The sequence below is a fragment of the Pseudorasbora parva genome, chromosome 13 (assembly GCF_024679245.1).
Source record: "Pseudorasbora parva isolate DD20220531a chromosome 13, ASM2467924v1, whole genome shotgun sequence".
Classification (NCBI taxonomy): domain Eukaryota; kingdom Metazoa; phylum Chordata; class Actinopteri; order Cypriniformes; family Gobionidae; genus Pseudorasbora; species Pseudorasbora parva.
Genome location: NC_090184.1, coordinates 36748664 through 36758265, shown reverse-complemented (window position 1 = coordinate 36758265; position 9602 = coordinate 36748664). Strand labels below are relative to the sequence as shown.

At 34.8% G+C, this 9602-nt stretch overlaps 1 long non-coding RNA gene across 1 annotated transcript in view; it reads right to left on the bottom strand.

The window, feature by feature from the left end:
• Positions 1 to 634: 634 nt before the first annotated feature.
• Positions 635 to 9602, bottom strand: part of LOC137039083 (uncharacterized) — a 33225-nt gene continuing 24257 nt past the window's right edge. The window contains exons 2-3 of the long non-coding RNA XR_010897586.1: positions 2083 to 2184; positions 635 to 707 (exon numbers count right to left, since the gene is read on the bottom strand). This is a non-coding gene — a long non-coding RNA (uncharacterized lncRNA). The remainder of the gene's footprint in view (positions 708 to 2082; positions 2185 to 9602) is intronic.

Sequence of the window (9602 nt, the reverse complement as noted above, 5' to 3'; positions counted from 1 at the left end):
CTTTGTTTTGAAATCGGCCCATCACTATACAAGTCGTTATTTAGTTTTGTTTTGTTTTTCGCATAAAAACTATTCTTATCGCTTCATACAATTATTGTAGAGCCACTGTAGTGAGATGGGCTTTGTAACAACGTCTTTAGTGCCTTTATGGGTCTTGAGAGAGGAAATGACATTGGTGTCAATGAAGGTCGGTCTGAGCCATCGGATTTCAACAAAAATATCTTCATTTGTTCTGAAGATGAACGTCTTACGGGTGTCAAACGACATGAGGGTGAGTAATTAATGACAGAATTTTCATTTTTAGGTGAACCCTTTAAGTTATATAATCTAAAAAAAAATTAAATTACACGTTTAATCAATTCTCATCAAAAATTTGCAGAATTGCTGTACTGTGCTCAACAAACTCATTGAGCAAACTACTAACTACTAGAACCGTTCTAGTTTAAAAAATAACCAAAAATAAAATATAAAAAAAACATTATCCTTAACATAACTAAGCAGGAATGCAACATTTATTTCCTGAGGCAGACATTTCCATTCAAACATTTCTGAAATGAAATAAAAACTGAACCCAAAATTCATTCACTCTCATAGCAAGGGTATAATAGATTTCATGCTATCAAGCAACATTACACAGCTTTGTACCTAATATTCTTTAGTCTGTGTTCTTCCTTCCTGCTGATCCTCTGAGTCAGGAAATGTAAACACTGGCAGTGAGGAAAGAGAGGGGGGGACAACAAGAAGCAGCTGTCAGATGAACAATACATGAAATGATACACAGATTCAACTTGTGTTTGGGGAATGTGAATATATACGCCAAAGTGACAAGGTACAGTGTGTGTTGATTCAGACAGGGATCTAAAAAAATAAAAAGTAAGCATCAGAAAGAGCTTTTGACTGTTTAAGTCAAACATAGACTCATTTTGAGGTTTGTTGAAGCCATGCTAGTGTGTAGCCAGACTTTTTAACTTCTTCTAGACAAAATCGCCCCACTTACACCCGAAGGGTAAGTCCGGCTGAGACATCACGTGGCTTTGATTTATGTTCCATTTGGGTCAAGGTTTATCTAAAATGTAAAAGAAAAACCTCAACAGTAACAACAAAAAAACTAAAATGATTGCACAGCCGTGTCATCAAGGCTGTGAAAATAAGTGCAGAATTCAATCAGAAGTCCTATCTACAAGTAATAAGCACATATAATTCAACATAAATAAACAAAGTTTACTTGCTGAATATATATATATATAGGGATGAATTCTAACAATACAATGTTGTGAGATTATGAACATGAAGGAACATGAATGTGAACAAACATGAACACCGCTCGGGACAGTTGATGGGATAACGCTGCATCGCCACAAAACGTTTAATCTAAATATTAAATATTTAATATAACCAATTTAAATATTAAATTGAAAGCAAATGGGAACTCAATTCGTTACTTGCGCGCTGTTTAAACATCCGAAGAAAGCCGCACAAATACTACATTGAACTCCCTTTCATGTCATCTTGCACTTGAATAGACAAATTCATAAAAAAATATGTCAAAAAATGTCCGTCTCAGTGAATGTCCTAGTAAATATTGTTGGTTATGTCTTTAAAAAAATGAACGTCAACAGCTGAGGAAGAAAGTCTTAAAGTAACGGCATTCTATACCTGCTGCTGTCTGCATTTTTAATGTAAAATAAATTGACTGAATAACTATTTTACTATCTATTACTTTAGTATGGGAACCATAATACATTTTTAATAGTATCTAATTTAGTATTTTGGTTTCTTGGCCAGTAAAAAAATATTTTATGGTATATTCTGTAAATGATCTTCAGTCACTGGCCATTGACAGGTGTGTGAAGAAGAAGTTAGTTGATAGTTAGACAGCTTTTTAAACATAAAAGAGCTTTGTAAGCATAAAATATTGTTGATTTATCAAGACCGTAGCAGTGCTAGATTTCACAGTTTCAGCACATATTTTCCCTATCCAGAAGAAACTACATGCTGTTTATTCGTCACTGGGATTTGGGAGCTGTGATTATCTGTTCTGCTCCTTTAATGAGCGAATGAAAGCTTAGATCGATACATTACCTCTAGCTACTCAGACACCTTGTGCTGCTTGTCTTCCAAAAGACCAGTCCAGAGCTAGTGTTGACTGACAGCTCGTAATTCCTGGATCTCTGAAGGAGGAACCTTCAGCACACATACAGAGAAATATATAAGGGATATATCTTGCTTTCTGTTTCACTGGGTCCTCTTGATTGAGACCCTCAGCAGGGATAAAGTTTCCCTCCACAGATTCACAACAGAAATCAAACCACTAACACATGATCAAACATCTTTTGAGAAAATAATCCTGATTAATTGCTTGAAATAGTTGTTGATCTCTGAAAATTTCAAAAAGTGACATTGACCACTTTTAAGGTGCTTTTTGGAGCTTGAGGCATGTCCAAAATCAGTACCATACATGTAATTTAATAGATGGATTGCTACATCTAGTTAGTAACAGGGATTGTTTGAATGCAAAACAGCAGTCAGTGTTCAAAATGCATGAGAGGGCTCCAAGCAAGCAATCTGGCGGAGAAAGACAAATACATTCTCTGTTTAATTAATTAGCATGTTAAACATGGCCATTTAAATTTATTTCTACTGCTATGTGGTCTAGATTTAAAAAAAACTATTAAGTGGTGCCTTAAAGGTCCCGTTCTTCGCGTGTTTTCGAAGCTTTGATTATGTTTACAGTGTGCAATATAACATGAGTTCGTGTTTCGTGTGTTTCGCAATTTCCTTATCAGTACAGCGCTGTTTCCTCTGTCCTAAAAACGGCCTGACGATTTCCTTGTTCTATGAAGTCCCTCCTTCAGAAATACGTAACAAGTTCTAATTGGGCCAGCGTAGGGCTGGACAATAATTCAATATCAATATATATCGCGATATATATTTTTTCAATAACGGTGATATGATTTTTAAACCCATTTCCGATATTTCGATATATACATTACAGCATTCCTCACTGACTGACGTTCAGGGCGCGCAGCCGTCAGAAAGAGCAGAACACGATTGGCTACTTGCGCGATGACGTACACCACGGACACGCAGCCAGTGCTCAGCAGTAGTAGGCTGATAGATCCAACGGGGCAAGTTTTAGCTACAAAAAGAGTTCCCTGACTAATACAAATGTGACTGGACGAGCTTCCACAAGTAAGGAGAAAGAAATAGTTGATAAGAGAAGAAAGACTAACTTTCTTTAGTGGCCTGGAAGTGGTTCGGCTATCTACAGCACTATTCACACGGGATTAGTATTATAGGGAACTCTGTGATTTAGAAATGACTCCCCCACATCTGAGTTTTGCGTGGCGCATTCGCACGGGATAAGCAAGCCTGTGATTTTACTTGAATTTACTGACTGCTCCCGGATATGATAGACTTCGTTATAGATATATAGCTGTATGAAATCATAAACAAGCATCGATGTCGTTTTGATTACAGTTGATTTTACTTAACATGCTTCAAGAATCATAAAATAACATTGGTTATTACATTAAATTGGTAAAATAAATTACCACCCCACATGGAAAGAACCTATATAAACATATATGTTTCAATATAGGATTTGATATAGGTTTTTAATATATGTGACATATATAAAACTGGCCGTTTTCCTATATGCACATATATGTACGCACATATATGTAGGCTACATATACATATACCTATATATATATATGCACTTATATGTGTGTATATATGCACCTATATGTTCAATTACACTGTAAAAAATTTAATTACAGGATATTGACGTTAATTATAATTTATTAAACTGTGGAAAAACGGATCAATATGTCAAATTACACATAAAACAACAAATTTTCAATCAAATTTATTTTACAAACCTGCTCTGTCCATCTACAGTAATTTACTTTTAAAATAAAGGTTTTCCATGTACTACAATAACTAAGATATTATTTATAAAAATGCAGTAAGCACGTCAATTCAAAAACATGTTTGCATATGTACTGTATTAATCTTTATTTTAAAAGAACCACTCACAACTTCAACCTCTAAATTAAGTAGGCCTACTTGTACATAAATAGCAACCTTTACAGCCAATTTCTGTTAAATTTACAAAATATAGTACAGAAACTGCACATTTACATTATTAGTCATTGTACATAACACATACACTGTAAAAAAAAATGTTGGTTTTTGTTGGTTTAACTTAAAAAAGTAAGTAACCTGGCTGCCTTAAAATTGTGAGTTTATTGAAATTAAAAATTTGAGTTGATACAATGAAGGAAATTTGTTTAATAAAAAGAAACTCAAAATATTTTTGTATCTGAACCACATAACAAATTTGATAAATCATGAAAATAGCACTATTTGGCATGTTTCACTGTGTCATCAGAAATAACACACACACAATTACCCAATATGGTTACAAAATCTTTTAATAATATTTTAATAAAGGTTGTTGAATCTCAAAAAATGTTCATTGTATTAACTCAACATTTTAATTTCATTGAACTCAGAATTTTAAGGAAACCAGGTAACTTTTTTGCTAAATAATTTTTTACAGTGTAGGCCTATGTCAAGTTACTTCCGTTGTCGAAAATACAAGCTTAGTATAAAATTTAGAATATGCAAAAATATCTACATTAAAAGACAACTATCTTTATATTTGTATACTGTAACATTGCAGTTATTATTTTATACATATACAATTACATTGTATCCAAAGCAACTTACAAATGAAGAGTATGGAAGCAGCAATTAGTGCAGTGACGATTTTTAGTTAGTCTAGCAGTTTACCATTTATTTTCTTTTGAGTGAATTTTAGCTATAGATGATCAAATCACTAATATAACACTATTTTTATCTCTATTTTTGTTACTTTATTTGTACCTAAGTGTTAAAATAGGCTAATTAACATCACAAAGTCTAATGAAATCAAAAACATCTGACTAAAATTCCCAATAGGCTAAATCTATTTAAATCGTGTCTCTGCTTTGTTTATGAGAGGATGTGTAGGTAATGAGAGAGAAGATGAGAAGACGTAAACTTGCACTAAATTCATTCAGCATTTTGAAACCGTATACAACTTGTTTTGATCGATACTGAGGGGATTATCTTCAAGGTAAATTAAACATATGATTGGTCATTATTTTCAACAGAAATGCCCGTGATTGGCTACAATATCTCGCTTGGCATTGAACTTTGAGCTTTATAAGTTTACAGGTGTTATTTATGCTCCAACAGCAACATTTCACACTAACTAAAGATTGAAAGATGGAATCGCGAAGAACGGGACCTTTAAATATTATTTTAATTGCAGAAGTAATAGTGGCAAGTCGTAGTTACTGTAGTTGCGTAGTTACTATAACTATTTTACCTGTACAAGAGGTAAAAACGATATAAATACTGTTCGTTTTCTCACACAAACCGCTCGTTTCATGTCTTAGGCCATCAGTGTGTAGGCTACTTACGATAGGGGATTGTTTAATTTGGACTTCTCTGTGTATGCTCTTTGGGGTGGTGACCATAGACCTGCATTATGTGAGGTACAGACAGGAACGGTTTGACCTAAAATGATCCAAATTAAAACTACTGGGGAAACAAATACTCCTACATCTCGGATGCCCATGAGGTAAGCTTAAACATATCAAAATTTAATTTCAAAGTGAACTATCCCTTTAACCATTTTATTTTATTTAGAATAATGTGCACTGATGAATAGTAATGTGCACAATAAGACCAATAATACCAATATGTAATAAAGCAAAGAGAGTGCATTTTGATTTCATGTCAACTTTAAATTAAAACATGCAGGTAGGAGGACTAAAGTGTGCCCACTGATTATTTGATTGATTGCGTTGAATATTTGTTTGTTTATAGTTTACCTTGATTGACGAAAAAAGAAAAAAGGTAACACCCAATCTGCCTGTCGTAGCACTCTCCTCCATTAATAATAGCTGCTACGATCAATAGAATATTGTTTTCTACAGGGTAAAGTACAAAAGGATATGTTGCACAATCTTTGGTGAATTTGCCCCATACTTTTTCTGTTTTTGGTCATAAATGGAGAAAGTGTTGTCAGTTGAGGTTCACTTCCAAAACAAAGATGTACCATTGTTGCCACTCAGCCTGACTGTAATGAAACGTTTGTGGAGTAAAATTCAAAAAAAAAAAAATCTCTAAAAACAAGACAGTTGATGGCTACGTTGAGAGACTGTATCGTCCTATACTTGAAGCTTAACAGTAGACACATGAAAATGTTTTTTTCTTTATAAAATACAGCTATTTGACTGTGAGATGTCAGCCGATGTGCCTTGTGGCATTGGAAGGCATGTTGTGAAGCATTGGTGCCAAGGTCTGAATAGACAATAAACATAAAAAAAAATCATAAGTACTTTTCACTGATGCCATGCAGACTGAAAAAGCACAAACAGATCTTGACTTGGCAGAGGCAGCCTCCATATGTTTGAATAAAGCATCAGAAAAGTGTTTTGTACAGATAGGGTCAGACGTAACAATGAGGGGAAAAAAGTGCAATTCAAACTGTTCTAGCGATGGCAACAAGTATTGTTGTTTTAAAAAAACAAAACAGAAAAAGTCCAAGATACATGACGATACATCAAACATGAATAGACATGAAGAAACAAAAACAAGATAAGAAACATAAATCAACAAAGCAAAAATACTATATGTTCTTTATACACAGTCCAGCTTATACAAAAAATATATTTAAAAAAGTAAGACCTCATGCGATGGTCCAAACTCCAGCCCACGTAAACAGTAGGCCTATATTTTATAAATGAATAGTTCATTAAGATAGAGCTGTCTGACTAGTAGCCCTGTCTAAATAAAAGGCTCTCATGTAACCACATCAATCAAAATAAACTGGCCAAATTCGACCTAAAATCAGGCTGGAAGAAAATGGAAGAAAAGGTTCTGTTCTTTGCAGGTTCAGGAAGCGATTTCTTAGAAACACTGTAATGAAAAGAGATCAACGAAATCAACACAAAAAAAAAACACACCCCTCCCTTCATTGCTCCACCACCAAAAATGCCTGAATACGCAATGCAAAACCATCTCTATCCTGTCCGGACGAAGCAAAATAATGCTTCTTAAAAAGGGAAGATTAAAACGCATAACAAGGAACAACAAAAACTGAACACAACACATAATATATACAACTAAGATTTGTTATTAGTCGCCATTCAATGTGAAGGCAGGTGCGACATGTATTTTTGCTAGTTCCTGCCCAATGCAGGAATCAATTTTACATCCAGCAGCGCCACGTTGTTTAAACAGAAAAAGCACTCAAGCCCATCTGTTCGCCCATGAGTGTGCTGGTCTGAGGTGTGTTCAGGAGCATTGTTGGTGCATTGCTATTTTTAATCAAATCAAAATGTGTGTACTATTAACCAAAAAAACCCTGGTCAAAAGTCATTATTTATTTTTATTTAAAGGGCGTGTTAGTAATATTCGCCTATAGGTAGGTGCACAACATGCATACACTTTGCATGTTAAACACCGGTACAGACAGCAGCACACAAACATTTTTTAATATTCCTCTCTGGAGAAGCGTTCAGTCTTTCCGCTAGCAAATTCTGCTATGTAAATATAGATATTACATGATGCAAAAGTATGGACTAATAAGAAAGCAAACAAGTCACCCAGTCAAATATCACCACTTTCACAATTAACTTGTAAGTGGAAGTGAGCTCTTTTTTGTTGTTGTTGTTTTTACAACCTCTCAGCTCATTTAAAGTACAGCTGCACCTCCAAACCTGCGACATCATGACACCTTCAGTGTTTTCTCAGGATATAATAACTTGACTAATGGTCTGAAAATGTGATAGGAATGATACTGTTAGTATTATGGGTGGATGATAAGTCCAAAAGAGCAATATATCCAGCCCAGTAGGTGGCGTAAATGCACTTGTTTACAATAACCCACTGAGTTTATGTAAACCTTCTGTGTATCTGACAGTTTAAAGGGATATACTTCAGCACTGGGAAGAGGAATCTGTATTTAAACAGGGACATTAATGTAGTAGAAATATGAAATTATTTTTGAATTTGGTGTACTGAGAAAAGACAGAAAATATATTTTTGTCTCAAGGGGAAAGACAACAATTCCCAGAATGCTTCGCTGCCCTTCGAGGCCACTCCCAAAGCCACCGCTAGATTACTGAATCACTGATCACTTTCCCACCGCAACCACGTTCATTTACATAAAATCAGTTCAGTTAGAGCAGTGGTTCTCAACCTTTTTTCAGTGACACCCTGTGAAACTGGAACTGAACTGTATAACATTTTAGATGATAATAATCCATGACTAAATTTATTGGAAATATTTATCATCACAAAATGTAGTGATTCAAACTAATGTAGTGAAAACAGTGACCATAATTCTGAAATGGTAACTGGGGACATTTCCTATTTCAGTGGTCAAAATACAGGTCCTTCTCAAAAAATTAGCATATTGTGATAAAGTTCATTATTTTCCATAATGTAGTGATAAAACTTAAACTTTCATATATTTTAGATTCATTGCACACCAACTGAAATATTTCAAATATATTGTGATATTGCAATTTATCACCCTTTTCCAACTTTAAATGATGTCCCCAAAGGAAAATTTTGTCAACATCTGTTTTATTTAAAACGGTGCATTTTTTGTTTATTTATATCAGCTATTTATATTACAATTTATATTACTTAATTAATTGCAAAAAGTTATGCACTGCTGTGCTACATGTTTTTTGAATAATGCACCATGTACAAAAAAAAAAGTGCAGGCCCTTGAGCAATTTGGGCATTTGAAAGTAAATTACTGTTAAATTGAAATTCAGTTAAATAAAACATGTAGTCTTACGTAAACATGATGTGCTACAGTTTGCTTCCAGTCCTGGGACAAAAACAGTTCATAAACATTTGGACAGTAAAGGGATGTCAGCATTCTTGCTCTGAGGTCAGAGGGCTCCTTTGTCCTGTGACGATGTCTCCAGCTGTCGAGAAAACTCTTTGGCTGAGTTGCTAGTACCTGGGATACAAAGGTATCTTTTTGTTAGCTTGGCTAGGAGAGGATAGACTTGCTCATATGATTTCCAACATCTTAGTGGATCTTCTAAGAGTGTCAGTGATATGACCTCCTGGTATTTTTCACGTCCTCCTCATCTCTGGCAGATAATGATTTTGTTGGGGCGCCAACATCATCAGAGTTTTGTAGTGATTTGATTTGACCCCCGAGGGTAACATTTTTAAATTATTGTGTAGATTAGAACGTGTCATCTGCAACAATTTTCATAGCTCGTCTTCGAATAGATACCTCTTACAGCTCCTGTATATGTTGTTTCTCTTCCCACCCTAGCATTTGTCAGAGAATCCGTTTGAAGCAGGAACTGTACAACATGGATTTATAAACTATCTGTGAGGTATTCTATGCTGAAACTTCACAGACACATGGGGACACCTGAGACTTAAATTAAATCCTGTAAAAACGGGCATAATAGGTCCCCTTTAAACCAGGGGCACGGGGTTGATGCGGTGTAGAGGGTGTTCTTCTCTGCTGCGCTGGCCCATCTCTTTTTAAGATCTCGACTGAT